Source organism: Ambystoma mexicanum, chromosome 6p, assembly GCF_040938575.1.
Source record: "Ambystoma mexicanum isolate Mex_15411 chromosome 6p, UKY_AmexF1_1, whole genome shotgun sequence".
Lineage (NCBI taxonomy): Eukaryota > Metazoa > Chordata > Amphibia > Caudata > Ambystomatidae > Ambystoma > Ambystoma mexicanum.
Window position 1 is genome coordinate 345,127,337 of NC_090935.1, and position 22,463 is coordinate 345,149,799.

The window sequence follows — 22,463 nt, forward strand, 5'->3', positions numbered from 1 at the left end:
TGTCGCCAACTTCCTAACCACCACCCACCCCTAGAATCATTCATCTGTTCTCATCCTTATTGCGCTCGCTGTAGCCTTCAACACTGCTATACAATACTCTCTCTTCCAAACACACTGAGCTTTGGAATCTGGACACTGCACAGGTCTGGATTACCTGCTACCTCTCTAACCGATCTTCCTTACAATCTCTTGAAACCTCAAAACCGGATTCCAAGATGGCCGCCGGCACTGAGTAGCTGTGCCGACGGCGCTCCCGGGACCTGTCTGTTGGGAAGGTGCCCACCACCCCCTCAACGGACCCGTGCTGGCATTGTTGGGGCCCCCGCGAACCTCAAGGGGGCTGGAGTGAGTTGCCGGCGAGTTGGGAGCCGGAGACGCTGCAGCTAGCGGGAGTGGGCCGCCGTGCCCAGCGAGTGGAGGAGTCGTCGCCGGGGTGGCTACTGCGGGCCGGAGACGCTGCAGCTAGCGGGAGTAGACCGCCTTGTCCGGCGAGTGGAGGAGGAGTCGCCGGGGCGGCTACTGCGGGCCCACTCGTGTGCGGCGTTGATGAGCCGGAGCCTCGGGAGTGCCGTGCCGCATCGTAGGGAGTCACCGAGGACCTGCCCCCGGGGTAAGCACCGTCGCGGGGCTCGATCCGGGGAGGAGCGTCTCCGGCCCTGCGCGGCCCTCCCGCCTTCTCTACTAGCGGCCTCCAGTGCGGCCGGGAGGCTGCGGGGCCCATCGCTCCCCGGAGGGAGAGGTCGGAGAGTGGTGGCGGCCAGAGGAGGACGAAGCCAACGGCAAATCCGGTGGGGTGCGCCCCTCGGCCAAGGGCTGCGTGGCGGGACGTAGGAGGTTCGCCTGAGGAGGATAGCCCGGGGGCGGCGGTGAGCGGAGCCTCCCATACCCGCCCCCCCCCCGAGGGCGAGACCCGGGAGACGAGGACGCAGTCGGAGGCAGACCCGGTGGCCTGGGCCTGTGCGGAGATCGGAGGCTGGAAGGTGAGAGCCCCGGGGCTGAGTTGGGAGGCGGCGTACTCCTGGGACGTTGAGGAGTGAGGACGGTCATCAGTTGCCCTGCCTGCTTCGCTCCACGGGGGAACTTAAGACTCGCTTCACCCTGCCCCGCGGGCGGAAGAGGGGCCCGGGAAGCATTGCTCGCCCCGGGGGACTGGCGGCGTTCTGGAGGTCCTGCGTATGGCCACTGAGTGCAAGTTCAGCGCGGCGAGTACCACCCCACTCCCCTAATGAGGCGTTGAGCAGCATCTGGGTGCGGGGGCAGGGGATCGGACTTTGTGGGTCCCCTAGAAATTGGGGGATGAATTTTGGCTCCGGGGGCGGTCCTGGGGCCAGCTTTTGTTCGTGGATAAGGTCCCAGGAAGAAGTCAGGGAAGGATCGGAGCCGCCCATCTGGAGGAGAAGTGACCGGCATGACCACGAGGCTCAAAGGCAGAAGGGGAAAGCACTTACAGACCTCTGGACACAGCACGGGTACCCTCCACGCCATGTGGTCGGCACAGAACTCGAAGGAGCGGTCCGGGGCCTCGGGAGGCCCGACAGGAGAAGAATCCGTGTCAAGGCAAGCAGAGGACTTGGCAAATATGCCCAGACAGGAGTTCATTGGAGAATTGCATTCCCTGCAAGCAAACCTGGCTAAGACCTTTCAAGAGCAGTTTCAGTTAATGCGCGCAGATTTGAGCGAAGCTGTAGGGGAGTTAAAGCAGGAGATGCGTCAACTGGGGGAGAGGACTGACATCCTGGAGAAAGGTCTTCAAGAAGCGGATAGAGAAAATGCAGCAAATAGTGAAGCTATAGAGAGGCTGGATGTCGCCACCAGGAATCTCGAACTCCAAGTGGAAGACCTGGAAAACAGGTCCCGTAGGGTCAACATCCGGGTCAAAATGCTGCCTGAATCTGTGACCGATATGTCCTTGAAAGAGGTGCTCCACGGTATCTTCGCAGACATATTGGCTACGGGCAGTCCAGAATCGGTGGAGCTAGATCGAGTGCACAGAACCGGTCGCCTGACCAAAGGCCAGGAGGCGAGGCCAAGGGATGCCCTAGCTGCTTTCACTCGATATGCCCAGAAAGAAGCGGTTCTCAGAGCGGCGAGATTACGAGAGCCAATTATGTTCGAGGGTCAGCGGATCGCCCTCTTTCAAGACTTGGCGAGCAGTACTCCCCTAAAGAGGCGACAAATGGGCCCGGTGGTAAATGTTCTTAAGGAGATATCGATTCGTTACAGGTGGACCTTCCCCTTTGGCTTGCTCTTCGACTGGGAGGGGTCCCAGAGACGAATCACATCCCTTCAAGAAGGGGCTGCCCTTCTTCATATCGAGCTGGAGGAACCCCCCCCGGCGCGGGTCCTCCGGGCACGAGTGGTCGCTCTGGGTCAAGGCCTTGGGTCTGGACGATGGTTCGAGAAAGGAGGAGAAGGGGCCCCAGGGGAAATAGTCACCGAAGGGAGGGTACACCTGGTGAAGCCAGAAGTACCTCTCCCGTGCAGCCTTGATTCGGCACATGATGACAGGGGTGGTGGGCCTCTATAGGGTGCCTTAGTCCACAGGGTCTTAGGCGGTGCAACCATGTTGGAAGCAGAAAGGGCGAAGATGCCCGAGTTTGGTGGGAAGAGAGGGCGGGAAGGTATTGGCCTTCACGGGAGAGGGGGGAGGGTTTGGGTGGGTGGTAACGAGCAAAAGCATGCAGGTCAAGGGGGACACGACACCCCCTGCTTTTAGCGATCGTCCTCTGCTGGGGGTTCCCTTAAGTGGCTAACGCATAATGTGCGGGGGTTGAATACCCCCCTTAAAAGGAAAAAATTGGAGCACTTCACACAGAAGGAGAAGCCGGATATTATGGGCCTCCAAGAGACGCACCTACTTCATAGGGATCAGGGCAGGTTGAAACTGCGGGGCTTTGACCAGATTCTGCACGCCTCGAGCCACTGCAAGGCTAGGGGGGTAGCCCTGGCAATCAGGAACACGGTAGATTTCAAACCCAACGGGGTGCTTAGGGACAAGGAAGGGAGGTATAATGGTTCATGGTTCGCAATCCAGAATTGATTATATATGGGTCTCAGTTGCCCTAGTAGGAGCTATTCGGGAGGTATGCACGGGCCCGATAGGGATTGCAGATCATAAGATAGTCTCTCTAGAGATGGATGTGGGTCAGAGAAGGAGCCATCTTGAGGGACCCTGTAATCAGAAAAGATATTGAAGAGAAGATTAAGTTCTTTTTTGATACCAACAAGAGGGAGGACACGGGGGAAGACGTGAGGTGGGATGCCTTTAAGGCCACCCTCAGGGGAGAATTAATAGCGATATCCGCCCACCGAGTGAAACAATTGCAAGTGTTGGAATCGCAGTTAGAGGCTGAAGTGGAGGCGGCTAGACAGGCGGTGGGTGACACCCCTTCTCGAAGAGCAATGCGGGAATATAGAAGGGCGGTTGGGCAGCTGGAACTCCTGCGCACTAAGAAGGCGGAAGGGGCCTTGCTGTCCGTGCGACAACAGTATTATGCAAAGGCTAATAGAACTGGCCCCTTGTTGGCGCGGTTACTGAGAGGTAAAAGGTCGAGAAATGCGATCACGGCATTGAGGTCGCCAATGGGGGAGCGGGTCACTGACCATGTGGGAGTGCAGGAGGCCTTTGCTGAATACTATGAGTCACTCTATACCTCCCAACGCCCTTCAGGTGATAAGCAGGAGGATTTCCTCAAAAAAATCCACTTAGGGGAACTTAGCAGTGAGATGCGTGAAGTCTTCAATCGAGAAATTACCGAGGAGGAGGTGCGGAGGGTGATAGGGGCTCTGCCACCAGGTAGGGCTCCAGGTCCGGACGGCTATACGGCCGCCTTTTATAAGTTGTTCAGCGTGCAGCTAACCCCGCATCTCACCTCGTTATTTAACTCATTTCGCCTCTCGGGCTGGATTACGCCCTCTATGGAGGAGGCTAAAAAGTCACCCTAATCTTGAAACCAAATAAAAATCCGGAAGACAGAGCTTCCTACCGCCCTATAGCTTTGATTAATCTGGATGCTAAGATTTTCACCAAGATCCTGGCCAACAGGCTTGACTCCATCCTCCCGGATCTGATACATCCTGACCAAGCTGAGTTTATCAGGGGCAGACAAACCGCGGACAATATCCGCCGAGTGGCCCATATAGTCGAAAAGGTCCAGAAAACGCACACTCCCGCAGTCCTGGTGGCGTTGGACGCGGAAAAGGCTTTTGACCGCGTGGAGTGGCCCTTCCTCTTTCGGGTAATGGAAAAGATGGGTTTTGGGGGGGGACTTTCTGGCGATGGTCAAGGCCAACTATCAGGCGCCCTCCATTAGAGTGATGGTGAATGGAATCGCCTCTAGGAAGATATCCTTGCAGAGGGGGACAAAGCAGGGCTGTCCCCTTTCCCCAATACTGTATGCGATTTATTTGGAACCGCTACTTCAGGCCTTCCGGGAGGCAGGGGGAATTCAGGGTGTCCCATTTGGAGGTGAGCAGCATAAAGGTAGCTGCCTTCGCTGATGATATGCTGCTCATGCTCACAACCCCACGGAAATCATTGCAAGCTAGTGTGGCCCTCTTGGAGGCTTTTGGGGCGGCTTCAGGGCTGAAAATCAATGCCAACAAATCTGAGGTTCTGAATTCAACGCTTGGTCCAGCGGAAAGGGAGAATCTGCAGGTGGCGACTGGCTTCCTGTGGAGCTCGGGAGGGATTTGTTACCTAGGGGCGAGAATTACGGCAACTCTGGCAGGATGGTTTCCGGAAAATTACCCCCCGCTTCTTAAAGAAATTAAGAGGGATTTCTTGAGGTGGAGAGAGCTGAGGGTGTCATGGTTGGGGCGGATAGCCACGGTTAAAATGGTTACTCTTGTATCTATTCCAGGCGGTTCCTCAGCCAGTGCCGGCGAGCTTCTTCAAGGAGCTGGAAACCCTAACCAAGGGATTCATTTGGGAAGGGAAAATGCCTAGGGTGGGAGCCAGAAGAGGGAGGGAGGGCGGGCTTGCATTGCCGAATTTTTGACAATATTACGAGGCAACTCAGCTGCAAATTCTTAGGGAATGGTTGAAGGGGGAGGAAGGATCGCGGGACAAATTGTGGTTACGGATGGATAGGGCCGTGGCGCACCGAAACCTAGCAGAAGTACTGTGGCTCCCGAAACAACACAGACCTGGCCACCTCCACGAGAGTTCCATCACCAAACTGATGGCCGACGTTTGGGACAGACTGGCGGGTTCTGAAGGGATCACCACATTCCCGTCTCCCTTCACCCCCATCTTTGGCAACAGGGACTTCTCCCCGGGCGTGCAGAGAGGAGCCTTCACAAATTGGCAGGAGGGTGGCTGTCGGAAACTATGCGATATGTTTTCGGGAGGGCAATGGCTATCGTTTAATGATTGTAAGAGGCATTTTGCAGTGCAAGAAAAAGAGAGGTTGAGGTATGCCCAGATTCGCCATTGGGTTCTCCATCCAGGGGTCAAGAAGGCTGCCACAAGGGACCCAACACCCTTTGAAAAATTCCTGCTCACGAATTACGGGGCGAGAGGCCTCATCTCCAACATCTAATAAGATTCTGACTGGCTCTAACGCGGGGGTCCAATGGGCATACATGCGGGAATGGGAGTGGTTCTTGTGTCGCGGGGTCAGTAGGATGGCCTGGGGAAAATTGTGGAGGAAAATTCCAAAACTGGTCAAGGCACCTCATCTACAAGAGGCATGGTATAAGATTATGTTTAGGTGGCATTATACCCCTGTCCGGCTCAATAGGTATTACACTAACATGTCGGGGATTTGCTGGAGGGGATGACGGGCTCCGCGGAGCATATCTGGTGGGATTGCCCAAAGCTTGCACCGTTCTGGGGGGAGGTGCGGGAGGCACAGGGGCTGGCCTTCAGGCTGGGAGATGGGAGGACTCCAGCGCAAATTCTCTTGGGCATCCGGGAGGAATCTGGGGCAGGTGAACCCAGAGGAAGGGAAAAAGCTATAGTTATTACGACTCTTGCCGCTATGCAGTTAATAGCCCAGAGATGGAAAGGCCCAGAGGTACCTATGATTCAAGACTGGTTCCGAAAGCTATGGGAGATAGTGGCCCTGGAATGGGCGACTTACGCCATGGATAATAAGGCCCAGAGCTTCGCAGCAGACTGGGGGGAATTACTGAAGGTTCTTAAAGATGATTTTAAGGTGATGTGGTGCCCACAGCGACTGAGGCTGCTGGATTTGCAATGACTGTAGAATCTTATTAGAATGGTTGATGGGTGAAGTTGGATCAGCTTGTTGCCGGAAGGGAGGGATAGGGGTGGGGGAGGGGAATGTTTGTTATGTTATGAAAATCAATAAAAAGAGTTTTCAAAAAAAAAAAAAGAAACCTCAAAACCTCTGACTGTACCCAGCCCTTACAGGAGCGTATCATGTCTCCATTCTGGTTCCACAACTCTTGAGCTTCTACATATACTCTCTGGGCAAGTTCACCTCTTTCCACTTTTTCTATAACCTCTTGTGGAAGACAATCAAATCTTTTTCTTATGTTCTACCTTTGCCACAGACCTTTCCTTACATATCTCTAACCGCCTCTTGGCAATCCACCACCGACTGACGCGTTGCAGTCTTATCCTCATCTATCTCGCTGCCAAACTGACCTCACTTCCCTAACTTCCATCACCCATCTCTTTTCACCCTAACCTACTCATGGCATTACCCAAAGCTTGGTTCATTAGGGTCGTCTCTGATGGCCATCTCAACCGTTATCAGTTTCTCACCATCACTGAAAGCGCTGCTCGAATGAACCTTCAGAACATCAGAAATAACTGCAACCTTCTCACATGCCACTCCACTACACCTCCTATCTACCCTAGTACTAAGTATCCTTGACTGCCGTGGTAGCCGCCTTCTGGGTCTACCTTGCTCTGCCTTTACCCACCTTAATAGAAATCCTGAACTACTCTCAATATACACCTTCCCCACCTCCACTCACTGCACCGATGTTGGTTGGCTCTCAATCCAATACAGATATCTTTTAAAATTCATATTACTCCTCTTTAAATCCATGCCCAGTATATCCCGACATACCTCTCGATAACCCACTACTCCCCCCTACTCGCATTCTGTGTTCCTGCACAACACAAACCTGGGCCTATTTGTCCACTCTATATTGCCTCTTGACAACAGCTCTTTTGCCTAGATGCCCCCTTTCTGGGAACTTCTTCCCAACTGTCATGTAAAATACTACCAATATTCCTGCATTCCTGCATTCAAAGCTGCAATCAAACATCACCTCCTCTTCTTAAAGAGCCTTACCAGTGCAAATCATCTCCCTTCTCTCACTTATCTGCACACACCATTGAACCCATCCCACTATACAGTTGTATAAACTAAAATTACAGTTTATTTTTTAGGTTGTGTGATGGCCACTGTATTTTCTGTTCCAATTTTATGTGTCTAATACTTCTATCAGTATAACTGGATCTCGACCAAATATTACATTACTTTTGTAAAGCACCCATGGTTATGACTGTTCTGTTACTGTTGCTACTCTGAAGTAAAGCGGTTTTCTGTTTAAAACGCTAATCCAGTGGACACCAATAGATTCAACTTTAAATTCCCATTACCTCTAGTACAGGCCATCACTAAAACATAACTCTCTCCATGGCACACTTGCTGTTCTCCACATTGTTCATGCAAATGGCTCTCACTGCCCTAGACTAACTAAACTAAGTGAAGGTGTCGGCTTCAAGACTTGTCCAACTTGAACCATCCGACCATTTTTTTTTTTTTTTTTGAGTACTTTGAGCACAATGCTGCCCCTGTACTACTCATCTACTGGCCCCCTGACACACAGAGAGTATTGACCTCTTCCTTTTAATCACAGAGGCCTCGATTATGCCAACGTGTGACTGCAATCATCCAAACATTTGAAACGTCTAGACCTGGACTTCACCTCCCTCTGACCACTCTCTAGTTGCTCTTCATAAACTACCTACCCAGGACCGAAAAAACTCACTTGGCCTCCTCTTCCTCTTATACCCTCACCATCTGATCACTTCCTTCTCTATTTGCCACCCCATCTCTACTCCCCTCACCTCTACCCCACTACAAAACACACATTTAAATTGTATGTCCGGTCCTTACGACCCTGGCTGACCCAATTCAAAGACTTCATCTTGTTCGGAACGTGCGGTCCACATTTCTTTGGTAAGTTTATCATTGTTTTGAGCTTCCACATCTGTAATGGATGTCACTACGCATTTATCATTTTAAGAGAATGTTTATTTTTATTGGGTATCTGGATAAGCGTTCCGCCTGTTTGTTGTTCCATCCAGGTAACAACTTCACTTGAAAGGGGAGTGCTTGCAATTTTGCTTCTAGCCAGACCAATCTTGGTGCAGCGGTCTTTGTTCCTTGAGGGCTGGAAAGGTCCATATGTTATTTGGGATCTGTGCCGAGTCGAAACTTTGCTCCATAGGTCTGATTGGAAGTAGGACGCAAGATGTAACCCAGGGAATGCCAGCATCTAAGACAGAAGAATTCTGATGAGGCCAGGGTTGTTAAGGCATATGTGAAATATAGATGCTCCACGCCAGAGGTAGGACAACAACTTGTTTGTTGGCTATAAGTCCATATGAAGCAGCCCCCAACAATCCAGTACCCAACCATGTCACTGCCAACTGCTTGTACTAACTAGAACCCTTCCCCCATTACCAACGACAGACACACACGTTTCATCAGCCCTCACATGCTCACAGAAGCAGAAACACCAAGACATTAGACACCTCCCTTCCTTCTATGCCATTTACACACCTGGGGCTTCACACCTTTGCCACCCTTCCTAAATTCCACACTTGTCTTCCTCGGATTCATTTAGCCACTTACACTGCCTTGCTATACGAAGGATCACCTTTTCTCACCACACCGCTCTTTATCCTTACCCAATCCCCAACCCTTATATCAGTAACTTTGCAACATTTCTTATCATGGGCGTGCCTCAATAATTCCTCTTTCCTCCCGTCTACTCTCCACCAACCTCAGATGCTCTCCCCCTTTCTAACCACGGGAGACAAACTCTTCTATTTCCCTTCCTCCCCCTCATCATCTCAAACGGGCTCACTCCCGTCATTGTGTGGGGTGACATCCTACCTGCACATATCCACTCCTTCACTGCCTCCTTCTTACTGATGCCACACACACCAGCCAGCCTTATTGCACCCATAATGCATCAGTTTATCCCTTCCACAGCTCCATTACTCTCAGGATGATATAGAGCCGTCCTCTTGTGGAGAATGCCACACTTTTTCCAATACTCTCTCATAACCTTTCCCAAAAATTGACTCCCATTATAAGTGAGAACACTCCCTGGATATCCTTCCCTTTGAAAAACCTCTTCTACGAAATCAATCACCTTAGACGCACATGCTTTTGTGAACAAACTGTGGATGCATCCCCTTCTCCCCTAGCGGGAGACCTTTACCATGGGGCCAGGGCCGTGCATCCACAGTGCATTAGTGCCCGTGGGGGTGGTGCACTGGGGAGGATCAAATGGCAGAGGAAGCCGCTTATGGGATCAGGGACGAACATCCCCTGAGAACGCGGTATCCTTGCCAATCACCTGACCCTAGACCCCTCCCCCTTCCTACAAACCTAAGAACAACCCCGTTCCTAATAGGCTCATGAGTTGTTGTCACCCTACCATTCCCCTAAAAATGTACGGAGCCGTGGACAAATAGGAATTACCTAAGTGAAGATCCCTTTCGCAGTACTGTGACAAAGAAGAACCCCAGTGACTCACAAGGGAGTCATAATATCAGTGCGGAAGCATGAGAATTACCTATAGGAACCAAATTGAGCAATGTAGCGTTTCCCCAAAACCCATTGACCAGAGCCAGTACAAAAAGGGAAGAGAGACTCAGGAAGTGAGACAGGGGCCCTCCCCGTGGAAACTATGTGGAAGGAGTGAAGCCAGTCCAGAGAAGCCATAGAAGCCAGACAAGGGAAGACCAAGACGCTTACCTAGAGGCAGTGAGTGCCCTGGCAAACCCATGGAGGAGAGACTGGCCCAACAGAAGGAGGGACAGCCACCCAGCTGAGCAGGAAAGCTGGGGCTCACAGTCTGTTGAACTCGTACAGACCCAAGGAGAAATCCATCCTCGGCGAGGAAGCCCGGGAGACGCTGACCCGGTTAACAGGGGACTGCAGCAGGAGACGCTGTGCATGGAGGCAAACAGGATCGCAAAGGTAGTCCAAGGAAAAGGAGCTCCTTTCCTTGCTGCCGGAACAAACCTCTGGGCTCTCCCAAATCCGGTAAACGGCTGGAAGGCAAACCCCATCCAGAGAAAGGAACAGAGACTGGCAGAGCGACCACCAACGGAAGAATAACCTGAATGCAAATTGACCGGCGGGGATACCACTGACTGCAGAGAGCGCCCATGCGCTACCGTGCCTCAGAAGGAAGCACCGGTGCTCGTAGGACGTGGTCACAGAAACAGGTATGTGGGTGGACCGAGAAGTGCTGGAGCGCTGGGAGGAAGTGGGGAACAGAGGCAGAACGCGAGATAAGAGGGTCTGGGACCTGCAATCACATAAGTGCCAAAGTATATGAGGGTCTGGGACCCTGAGAGAAGCCGGATACGTTGCAGAAAGAATCCCATGACTGGCAGGAGAGTAAAACAGGCTATTACAGCAGCGCATTGCAAAAGGGTCTGGGACCCTGAAAGAAAAAGAAACAGACCAGAAGAAAGCCTGTGCTTGGCAGGAGAGTATAACAAGCTGTCATAACAAAGCATTGCAAGTCTGGGGCGTGCAACCAAAGGAGAATTTAAGAACACAATGAAGTTCATCTAAGAGGATACAGGATCTGGGACCCAAACCCCAAATCCTTGGAATAGTACATTGGCGAAAAAATGTTTTGACCATCTGAGACTTTGGGAACTTTTATGTTGGCAAGAACTGTCATTACCACTTTAGTTTGGAAGAGAATATCCCTGCACGTTAGATTTGGGTTATTAGTGTTAAGTTCAGAAATAGGGTTTTGGGAGGCGACAGTGGCAAACTCTTTATTTGACATCCTGACGTTTTCACTAGTTTTGTTTGAGGCACGGAACCCTCCCATAGCTTTAGGGACAAAAAGGCAGTTTTGTCAACCCTTTTCTTGGTTATAATAGTTTATAATCAAAAACATTTATTTAATCGTATTTTTAAAGTGCACACCAGCCCTAGGGCATTGTGGAGCTGTTACAGATATACATTGCTGGTTGCAGAAGAAGGCTCAGAGGTTACATTGAAATGTGCATTTACGGTTAGTCTTACAGTTACATAGACATTGTGGATTGCGGAGTAACTTAGGGTTAAGCAGGGCTGGGAGTGTGGAGAGGCTGAGGGTGTAATGTGAGATTATGTGAAGAGTGTGGTTTTGAGGGATTTGCAGAAAGAATAAAGAGGGTTCTGCTATGAGTGCGTTGGGGAGGGCATTCCAGAGTTTAGGTGCTATGTGAGGGAAGCTGATGCCGCCAGCGTTGGCTCTTTTTATGGAGGGAATGCAGAGTTGGTTAGCATGGTGGCTCCTTTTTGGACGGGCAGAGACGTTATGGTTTCTGATAGGTAGGATGGGGCGGAGAGATTGATGCATTCATGCGTAAGGGTGAGGATTTTGAAGTTGATCCTTTTCTTGACTGGGAGCCAGTGGGCATCACGTCTGGCCTGAGATATATGGTCACTTTTGGGAATGTGTAGTGCGGCTCGGAGCGCGTTATTTTGTATTATTTGGAGCCTGTTTATGTTTTTAGTTGAGGTACCTGCCAAAAGGGCATTGCAGTAATCAAGTCTGGCTCCTATTGTGGCTCAGGCGATGGATAAGCAGTTTTGAGTGGTCAGAAAGGGTTTTATGCCAACTAGAAGTTTGGTGGTGAGAGCAGAGGCAGACGCAATGGCGCTGATCTGTCTTGTCATAGAGAGTGTTGAGCCCAAGTAGACTCCAAGGGTGTTAACTGATGTGGATACTGGATATTAGTGTTGTCGATGGTGGAGTGAGTGTATATGGGGCTGAGTTTTGGAGAGTATTTCTTTGGGGCCTAGAATGATAACCTCGGTTTTGTCCCTGTTCAGACAGAGACCATGGATTGCCATGCAGGTTTGTATGGTGGCATATATCTGGAGGAGGGCTTCTATGTCATGGTCGTGTTCTCCAGTAAGGGGGAATAGGACCTGGGTATCATCGGCATAGTTCATGTATGCTATGACGAGCGCGTCCAGCATGTCAAAGAGAGGTTTGGTGAAAAGATTATAGAGGGTGGGTGTAGTACATGAGCCCTGGGGTCTCCACAGTTGATGGTGGTGGGAGCTGCATTGGCCGGATCAGAGTATACTTTCATGGCCCTACCTTCTAGGAAAGAGGTTATCCAGGAGGTGGCTTTTTGAGGAAAATGGGCTACATTGGACAGCTGGGAGGTGAGGATATCATGGTCAACAAGATCAAACGCGGCAGAGAAATCGAGGGGGAGCAGGAGGGCAGGTTTGTCGTTATCCATTATTTTAGTGATTTGGTTAAGTCTAGGAGGGCGGTTTCTGTGCCATGGCCTTTGCGGAAGCCCGATTGTCTTCTGATAGCATTGGATTCCAGATACTGCTGGATATGGTTGTGGGCGGCTTTGTCTAAGATTTTGAGGAGGTAGGGGACGTTGGTGATGAGGCGGTAGTTGTTGGGGCAGGCGGGGTCTAGGGTGGTTTTTTTTTTATGAATGGGTAAACCCAAGCTTCTTTTAAGCTTTGAGTTAAGATTCCAGTAGAGAAAGAGAATACTAAATGCTGTGTTGATAGGGTTCAGTGAGTCTGCGCATTCTCAGATGATGGTTGGGGGACACATGTCCCCTTTGCATGTAGAGGGTCTGATGTATTTGAGGAGGTCGGTAACCTCAGTTTCTGCGACGTCTCTTAAGACAAAGGGAGGTATTTGAGAGAGAGGATTAAGTGGGTGGGGGGATGAATGTGGACTGTCCCGATTCGGGAGAGCTTTGCTTTGGGCTGTTATTTCTTCTTGGAGAATTTTAACTTTGTTGATAAGAGCATCCTGGATGCTGGAACACCAGGCTACGTCTTTGATGATTTGATTGATTTGATGACATCCTGGCTGGTGGCAGGGGTGGAGAGATCTTTGAAGATGGAGAATACTTCCCTACATTTTGAGTTAACTTCGGAGATTCTTTGGTTGAATGATTCTGATTTGGCTAGGAATATGGCTTTTTTATACAAGGATGATATCTCTTTCAATTCATTTGGAGAGGATTGGTTAGGTGAGGATTGCCACTTGGCTAGAGTTCAGCGTTTATTGGAGCATAGTGTGGATAGTTCTTCTTTGAACCATGAGTGCATGGATTTTTTTTTCTTTTTTGGTTTCTAAGTGAGCTATGGACTCACTGGCTTGGGTGAGGACGTGGGAATAGGTGTTGGCCAGGGAGATGGGTCGTTGTTAAATGGGGGTTTGAGTTCGGGGTCGTTGTTAAATGGGGGTTTGAGTTCAGGGATATCGAATAGGGGTGCGATGTTGATCTTGGTTAGTTTTTTTGAACTTCTGACTTTAGTGGATGGGGCATACAAGAGCAATGTGCGAGTGGGAGTGGTGGGAATAGTGAATTGGATAAAGTGGTGATCTGTCCATGGGAGGGCTGAGATGTTAGTAATAGATGAGGAGCAGTTGTGGTCTGCGATCCAGTCAATGGATCAGCCTTTACAATGAGTTGGTGCTATGATTTTATGGTCAAACCCCATGTGCGTGAGTTCTTGGACTAGGGAGGCGGCTGCTTTGTCCTTAGGGTCATGCAGGCATAGGTTAAGGTCACCGAGCAAGATGGTTTTAGTTGAGCTTTTTTGATTGTTTCCTACGATTTGGAGGAGGTGCTTTTGGTCGTCAGGGGGAGAGCCTGGTGGCCTGTAGGTGATTAAGATGTTTATGGTGCAATTGGGGGATAGTGATAGTTTAACAATGAGTAGATCAGCGTGGTTTTCTCATTGTTGGTTTGAGAGTCTCATGGAGAGGGTGTCCTTGAAGATGAGGGCTACTCCTCCACCTTTGGATGTTTTGCGGTCCTGTCTCAGGATAGTTTATCCTTGAGGGAGGGCAAGAGAGATGGATGGACCTGATGCTTCATGGAGCCAAGTTTCAGATATGGCTAGTAAGTCAAGTTTATGGGAGGTGATGAGGTCATTTATCTCAAGAGCATGTGCTGGGAGGGGGCGGGCGTTGATAAGCGCGCATTTCAGTTTGGTGTTGGGCAGTCTATGTGGTCTTTTGTCGTGTCCATTGGATAGCGGAACGGGGGTGCAGTGAGTGAATGGTTGGAGGGTTGAGAGGGATTGGAGCTGGGCATGGTGCATTGGATGCGGGGAAAGGTGTTGGGTAGCAGGTGGTGTAGGGGATGCGTGCGTGTTGGTAGTGAGGAAGTGCGAGAGCTGAGTCTGATGTTTCTCAGGTAGGTGGTGGGCAGGGTGCTGCAGCGATTGATGAGCAGCTTAATGCGTGTTCTGAGTCTATGGAGCCTGGAGTGGAGGATAGATCGGTCCTCGAGCTTCATGGTGCATGGGCTGGATTGTACGCTCTGTAAGGGGCTAGACGTGGCACGATTGTGGACAAGTGGAGGTGAAGTAAGGTCTGTGTACGTGAGGGACATGTTGCAGGAAGACCAAAGGGCGAATGTGATGAGTGAAGTGGCGACGAGGGTGAGGTGAAGTGTGGTGCGCTGGGGTAGTGGCGCTGTCGAGCGGGTCATAGGAGGATACATTTGTGCAATACAATGACAGTAATATGTCTAAGGTTAATGCAGATTCAGCTAGGCAGTTTCAATAAAACATTGTGGCATAGTTCATGCAGTCATAAGTGGGCACATAAAGACAGGTAATCAAGCAGTAAAATCATAGATACAGTATGTTGAAAGCAAGGCTCCTAGGTACTAGAGGCAGCAGAATAACAAAATACAGTATGCATAAAACAGTTCTTGCGTGTCAATGCTGGAGGAGAGAAGCACTATAACTATACTGCAGTATAAGACGATTAGACAGCACTTTCTGGTATTTTTTAAAGTACACCTAGGCATGTATTCATGGGCATTTGATTATAAGATGTTAATGCATAGTAGTCTAACATGTCTGTTTACTATATTTACCAACGGGGGCTAACGACAATCATCTCCTGTGACGGCAGAGGGTGCTAGATAAAACACATGGTGGTGTTTGCTATGAACATATAGCAATAGGTAAACTGGACACAGAAATAATAAGTTTATGATCACGGCGCAGCAAAGGCATATGCGCTGGATGTCCAAGCAATTTTACTAGCGCACCAGCAGTTCAATCCGTGTGTACGGCGGATAGCAATTTAGAGCACATGGTCAGCTCGTAGATATATCGGCAACGTAGGTAGAGAGTCACGTATGGAGGTATGTCTAGTGGCGGTAGCAATGATGAGGAGATTTATATGATAATACATGAAGTATACACTACTCACAAGTAGCATGGCAGAGCCGGGTTAGGTCAGGGTGGAGAGAGTTTTTGAATGTTATGGCTCACAGAAAGGCAAACAGGGGGCAAACAGGGGCCTTTGTATGCGCCTTCGTGTGAGGTCACCGGCGCTTCTACCCGGCGGCGGATGTTGCTTGTTCAAAAGGCAGCTAGTATCTTAGCAATGAGGCAACTCCCTCGATATGGCACCGCGCTGTGCCCGGCATCAAGGGTTCAGGCAAGGCAAGGTCAGGCAATAGGAAATCGTTGTGGCTGGTGCAGGGCTCGCACAATTGGGCCGTGCAATTAGGATTTTAGAATGCAGGCATGGGTGATCATGGGCAGAGGAGCCTTACCAAAGAGGATGGCCCACAAGGATACTGCGGTGCAGCTGGATGCCGTGGTAGAGATGGGCGCGGCACGCATCAGGATCCGGCTGCTGGCTGTTTGCTGCTGTCGTAGGGGAGAAAGGGCTCCTGTCCTCTCCCAGGGTAACTGCTGGCCGACTGGGGCTCGAGGGGCAAACAGGGGCCTTTGTATGGACCTTCGTGTGAGGCCATGTTGCCTGTTCAAAAGGCAGCTAGGATACCAGCCTCGATATGGCGCCGTGCTGCGCCCGGCATCAAGGGGTCAGGCAAGGCAATAGCAAATCGTCATCGCTGTTGCAGGGCTCGCACAAGTGGGCCGTGCAATTAGGATTTTAGAATGCAGGCAGGGGCGATTATGGGCAGAGGAGCCTTACCACAGAGGATGGCACACTAGGATATCACATGCCACCTGTGTGTCCGAGCCTTACTTTTGTACCCTTACACTTCCGTCAAAATGTTTAATTCGATCCACTTTGACAATAAATCAAAACACCACCACAATTAATTCCATGGCCACATTCTACATCCAATGGAACTAACACATCCATTGCTAATTCATCCCATACACCTTTCGGCACGCATGCCTTTATGAGGGGCTGTGAAATGGCCCTCACTGAAACCCTGCTTAAAGTCTCCTCCAGGTGGCCAGGGGAGGGCAGAGGATTCCTGATCCCAAACCTGGGTGGAGACAGGGCACAGGGTAGTGAGGAGATTCCGTGGGATGAGACACAGTATTTTTCCTCTGACAGGGAAATTCTTACCACTATGCCAGAAGAGGTTATGGCTCATTGTCATTTTAATATCTGTTAAATCTAAGGTGGTAAAACCTAAGATTGTGACAGCCAACCCCATTATGCTAAAATAAAGAATCCTTTTGGTTTCTAAAAGCAAATGTCTTCCTCAATCCCAAGGGTACACTTCAAGGAATAGCGAAAGTGTTGCCTTCTCTACACCATCTTCCTCTAATAAAGTGAAAACCTACAGCCCCTCTGTTAAAATTACTAAGGGAATTAAACCTACCCTTAAGAATGCACAAGCAGTAGAAAGACCTGACTTTGAGACAATAAACTACATATCCCAGAATCCCATAGGGACTGAGACGAAGAAGAGGGCTGAAGAAGCATGTATATTTAGAAGACAGACAATTAGGCCTAACAGCCTTTGCTAGGGTCAGGCAATTAACATTAATGGTTTGCACCTGAAACCAATTGCCCCACCTACGAGGCATAAAAGGCTACATCAGTGGAGGGAAGGAGCTGGAGCAGGAACTGGAAAGCTGGCAGTAGTATCAGAAGCAAAAGAGCACAGGCTGGCAGTTCATTAGGAAGTGTGATCACCTAAAATACGCTTAGACGTGGTGAGAGCAGATTTCACCTGCAAGTTCTCGGAGGGCCCTGTGTTCACAAACCCTGCCTTGCTGTGGCTGCACTGAGAAAGACGTGCTGAGAGTGAAGGTTTTACCAGGTGCGCCTAGTGGCTGTAATTGCAGACCCGTGACCATGCTGAAGCCCAGGGCCGATGGCAGAAAGCAAGCTGAGGGACAGAGGAGTGAACAGGACTCCCAGTTGGCGTAGCGAGACCTGAAACACCTGTGCTGCAGAAGGGTGCAGGTCCCAAGTGTGCCCAAAGTCATAGTAGAAGTGGAAGAAGTCACATACTTGCCAAACGCAGAATAGCCGTGGGATGGAAGGCATGTAACAGACCTAGAATAGAAACCTGGCGAAGTGACCTACAAAAATGGACTCAAGCTGAAACAGCAGTATGGCACGAAACGGGAACAGAGGGGGTAGGGAAGAGGCAGAAACCCTGACAGCCTGGAAACACCTAGTGGCTACAATATGGGGACCTGCCCATGACCACTCAGACGACCAGGATTTGGAGGAGGACACCGAAATGGAAATCCCCTTAGCAGAAGCAGGCGCAGCGCAAGAAACGAAGTAGGCTCGGATGGGAGGCGGGGAGGGGTGGGCAGTAGACTAGAAAATGCAAAGTAGATCTTGAAATGTTACAATGTGAGCTGTAGGTCTGTGGCATTTTGTTTTGGTTGTAATAAAAAAAATGTTTTAAGAAAAAATGAAGTGGAAGAAGTCGGGGAGGTGAAGAAGTGCTTGGCGTTCAGGGTCACTCTGAGAACCTTGCTGGTAACGGTTACTAGTTCTAACGTGGCTTGCGCAAGAATAGAAGCGAGTATAAACTGTATATCATTGTGAAAAGTATTGCGAACAATGGAAATGTATCACTCGCACTTCTAGTAAAAGTCGTAGTGCTCGCGTAAGTAAAAAAGCATCTTGTTTGCCACTCATGAACTACTAACGTTGCCGAAGTGGTTGCGTGTCTCTAATTAAAGAGGGAACGTTTGCTTATTCCAAAAACCCTAACGTTGACTTTCCCAATTTTCAAAGGAAGGTTGCATGTGGCCAATTGTGATTCCCGACAGGAGCAAGAAAGCATCTCCATGATAATACATGGGAATACAAGCATTTGCAGTTATTTAAAGTTAAAGATCTACCTTAAAAAGTGATTGCGTGTGCCTAAACCTGTTTCTCCTTTGCAGACTGAACATTGTAACATTAAGAACAAGTACTCTTTAAACCTACAAGTTGTTGTACTAACTTTACCTAAGCCAAGAGTCAAACCTTTTCTATAGTGAAGCAAGGTCTGTTTAAATCTATCGACCTGATTTGCGAAGTTGCAAAAGTCCAGTGTACTCCGATATGAGTGTGACATTGTTACCCGAAGTTGAAGTGTGGCAATACAGCTTCAGGGTGGCTACTGGAACCAGGAAGGTGTGAATAAAGCTGGGTAAGGGGGCTGGGTGCTTGCAAGAAGATTAAGAAAATAATCTGTAATGGTGAGATTGCTGAAGTTGAGAGAGAGTTAGTCTTGAAGCAGAGGCTGGTTATACTTGTTTCAGTAAGACAGACTGAAGAGGCTGCCCTTTTCTTGGAGTATAGGAAAGATGAGTGCCTTGCCTACCAGTAGAGGTTGGAGAGTCTTGTCTTTAAATGCCTAAAAGACCTGAAGTACAAAGTTGAAGCAGAAATACCAGACCAGAACTGTGGTTGTATGTAAAACTGTCAGTGGTGTTATATTGAAGTTGGTTAAAGTAGTGGCATAATGAGAAATAAAGGAGGCTGTTCCCACGGTAACAGTAGTAGAAGGGTGGTTGTCAAGAGGAAAGCAACTATCCAAGAAGAAGCATCCTGACAATACTATATACACTGCAGAGGTCATAACCACTTGTGAACTTGTAGAAGGAAGTTGTTAATCTATTCTTTCGAAATGTGGCAAAACAATCTTGGAAACAGGATTTCCAGGATTACCATTAGTGCCATTTTCTTGGCTGGAATTGGAAGAGGATCTTTTCAACTGAAAGTTGAAGAAGTGTTCCCAGTGGATTTTTGTTTGATGAACTATTGTCTTATTTTGAACTTAAAAGAACTGGTTCAAGACTTTACTTTTTCTTTTGAACATTTGGGGAAGTTGACTTTAGACATTCCTGGGGAAGGGATTTACCCAGGACAGCTGAAAGTCATCCAAATACTGGTAAATTGTTGTTTACTCTTTTATATTGTTTATGAATTACTTTGAATGTTTTGTTGTTTAGTGTGAGGGCCAGCTTGTATAGGTTTTCCTTTAGCCTTTAGACTCGGTAGGGAATGCCCTGATAGGGTAGGATTAGCGAGGAATTGTTGGAACCCTTTTTCTTTAATAAAATGTTTAATTGTGAAAAAACCAGAAGCAGTTGTCTGCCTCGCATTACTGACCCCTCACACTATCCCATTGGTAAAGTTATCCTCCTCTACACTTAGTACTTCTCTCACCTCCCAAAACGCTCTCTCCTCCCTCTAATATCCATTTCTGCAGCTACCCAGACTCCACTCTGTGTACCGCACACAATAATCAAATGGAAAATGTTGCTGCATTAATGCAAACCTTGCGGCACAAAATTGTATTTCTTGCCGCATTTTCGCTGCACATTTTTTCACTGATGGGTGCAAGATTGACACATTGCAGAAAAGGTGCAGTGTGCAAGGCAACATTTTTCATTTCCTGCCGCGATATCCTGGAGGTTTTGCAATATGCCCATATAATCATTCCTAACCTGTTTCCAATCCAACCTTCCAATAACACCTTCATGCTTCACATACACTTTATCCATTATCGCTTCACTCCCCAAATCTTCCCTGCCGCCTAACAAACACAAGAGATCTGCCAAACCGTTTTTCTGTTCCTGAATCACTTCCATTACAAAAGCATGATCCTGAATTCTTTATCTAAACCCTTCGATTCAAATACTTCATTTAAGGGCCTACGATCTGTTCTCAGGATAAACTCTGCACCCCATATAACATTTCAAATGTTATCAACAGCCCAATAGCACTCTAATGCTTCCTTCTCCAAAACCAAATCTCTCTTTTCTGGACCTCACAAGACCCTTGAAGCATGGGCAATCAACTTCTCTTCACCATCACTAACAATCTGCACCAGTGCTGCTCTAATGCCCACATCACTGCATCTACTGTTATTATAGATGTCCTACCGGTGTCAAACTGTTCCAATACCTTTGCCGTATCAATTTCACTCTTTATTTCTCAAAACTCCCTTTCACATCTACTGTTCCATACAAATGCCTCTCCTTTCCTCAATAACTTCCTCATTTCAGCCACTTTATCTGAAAAGTTCTTCACACATTTCTGGTAAAATTCCATCATTTCTAGAAATTACTGCAATTCCCCTTTAGGATTTGTAGTCTCAATCTTACTAATGTCATCTACCATTTCTTTCTAAATATTCCACAGATTCCTATCGAAAAACACGCCTTTCCTTTCTCAGCGTCATTCCTCTCTCCTCCAATATGTCCAGAACCCTTCCTAGCGCTCTCTCATGCTCCTCCATTGCCTCTCCACTAATCAAAATGTCGTCCTGGAAACAGTCAACCCACTTTATTCCATCAAACAATGCACACATTACTTTCTGAAATAAAGACAACGCGTACACCAAACCAAAAGACATCCTACTTAACTGAAATATCCCCCAATATGTCACAAACGCTGTAGTTTTCACGGCTGTGGTTACAATTCCTGCTAAGCAGAGGCTAGGTCTAGCTTTGTACTAACCTTCCCTCTCCCCATCATCAACAACATCTCAGACATATTTGGCAAAGGGTGCACTACCAACTCAACACTATTGGCCCTTTCTCGTATGCCCATAGTGCATCGTTTGTTCAATTCATCCTTTACTCCTTCACGCAAAATAAATAGAATTGGGTGTCATTTTGCCGCAACCGGCATACTTCCCTACTTTAAAACAATTTAAGGTCTCATCACTTTAACTTTTCCCACTCGGCACAAAAACAGACCCATAGCGTTACATATCTCTTATGCCAGTCCTTGGGCCCACAAGGAGAACCTGATCATTGGTATTCGGAACCAACCTTATGAACAGCTTCTTTTGCCCAAGCCACTCCAACAATGTCTCTCCTTTCATAGTCACATACACCTTCCACACTGCCTTTCTACCCTTGAACTTCAAATCTGCCATAAAATAACCCAAAAGATCTATTTTATCCGGGTTATAGCCTCCTGGCTTTATGTGCGGAGGAAGTCTCCACCCTTCCCAGTATCACTCTTTCAAAGACATCCCTTGACATAAGAGATACCTTTGCACCAGAGTCTGCCATCGTCTTCATCATAGTTAACTGTGATCATATCAATATTCTCATTACAATCCCCTTCAGAAGATTCATACCCTTTTCCATTTACACACAGTACACTTTTTCTAGAAGAACCAAAGCTCCCTTAAAAGGTCATGCAACAATTTGCAAAGTGTCCCCATCTGTTGCACTTGGAGCACTTCCTTCCTCAGAATATTGCAGCGGCGGACAAATGGTTTTTGCTTCCACACCTAAAGCACAAACGATCCTCGCCCAAATTTCCCTTTTCCCTTTTTGGCACGGGACATTTCATCGTGGCATCCCCCACATCCTTTTGTGCATATGCCCCCCTTTATTCTCTGGTTGTACCCTCAGAAATGTGGCAGATCTCCTGGAGGCAATGCACGGAGGCGTGTGTGGGGGCCTCTGCAAGGGATTTGCTCGTCGCCAGTGAAATAAAGACGCTCCATGAGAGAGGTAGGACAACAACTTGTTTATTGGCTAGAAGTCCATATGAAGCAGCCCTCAGACATCCAGTACCCATTTGTGTCATCACCACTGCTTCTCCCACACCGATAACACACACTCCACGTTCCACCAGCCCTCACATAAGCAGGCACACTAAGATACTACAATATGCTGCCATTTGTTATTTTCACACTCAGCTCTTTCACTTCAACCCCAGATCAGAGCATGACTTGGCCACTATAGTCAAGGGCCTCAAACTGTCCCGATGCAAAGGGGACATTTGCCCCGCCACACTGATCAAATGCCTAGCTCCTCCCGCCCCACTTATCACTGCCATAATCAACACCTCCTTCGCTGCCAATACCGTCCCTCTCTCCCTCAAAGAATTGTGGTTTACCCCCTTCCTGAAAAAAACCCTCAATTGACCCAACCATCCACGCAAACTACTCACCCATCACCATGGTCCCGTTGCTACAGAAAATCCTTGACAGAGTGGCTTACACCCAAATACAAGCA

The 22,463-nt window shown here is 48.7% G+C and overlaps 1 protein-coding gene across 4 annotated transcripts in view; it reads right to left on the bottom strand.

Moving 5' to 3' along the window:
- Positions 1–22,463, bottom strand: part of RAD1 (RAD1 checkpoint DNA exonuclease) — a 266,136-nt gene that overhangs the window by 201,496 nt on the left and 42,177 nt on the right. The window lies entirely within an intron of this gene.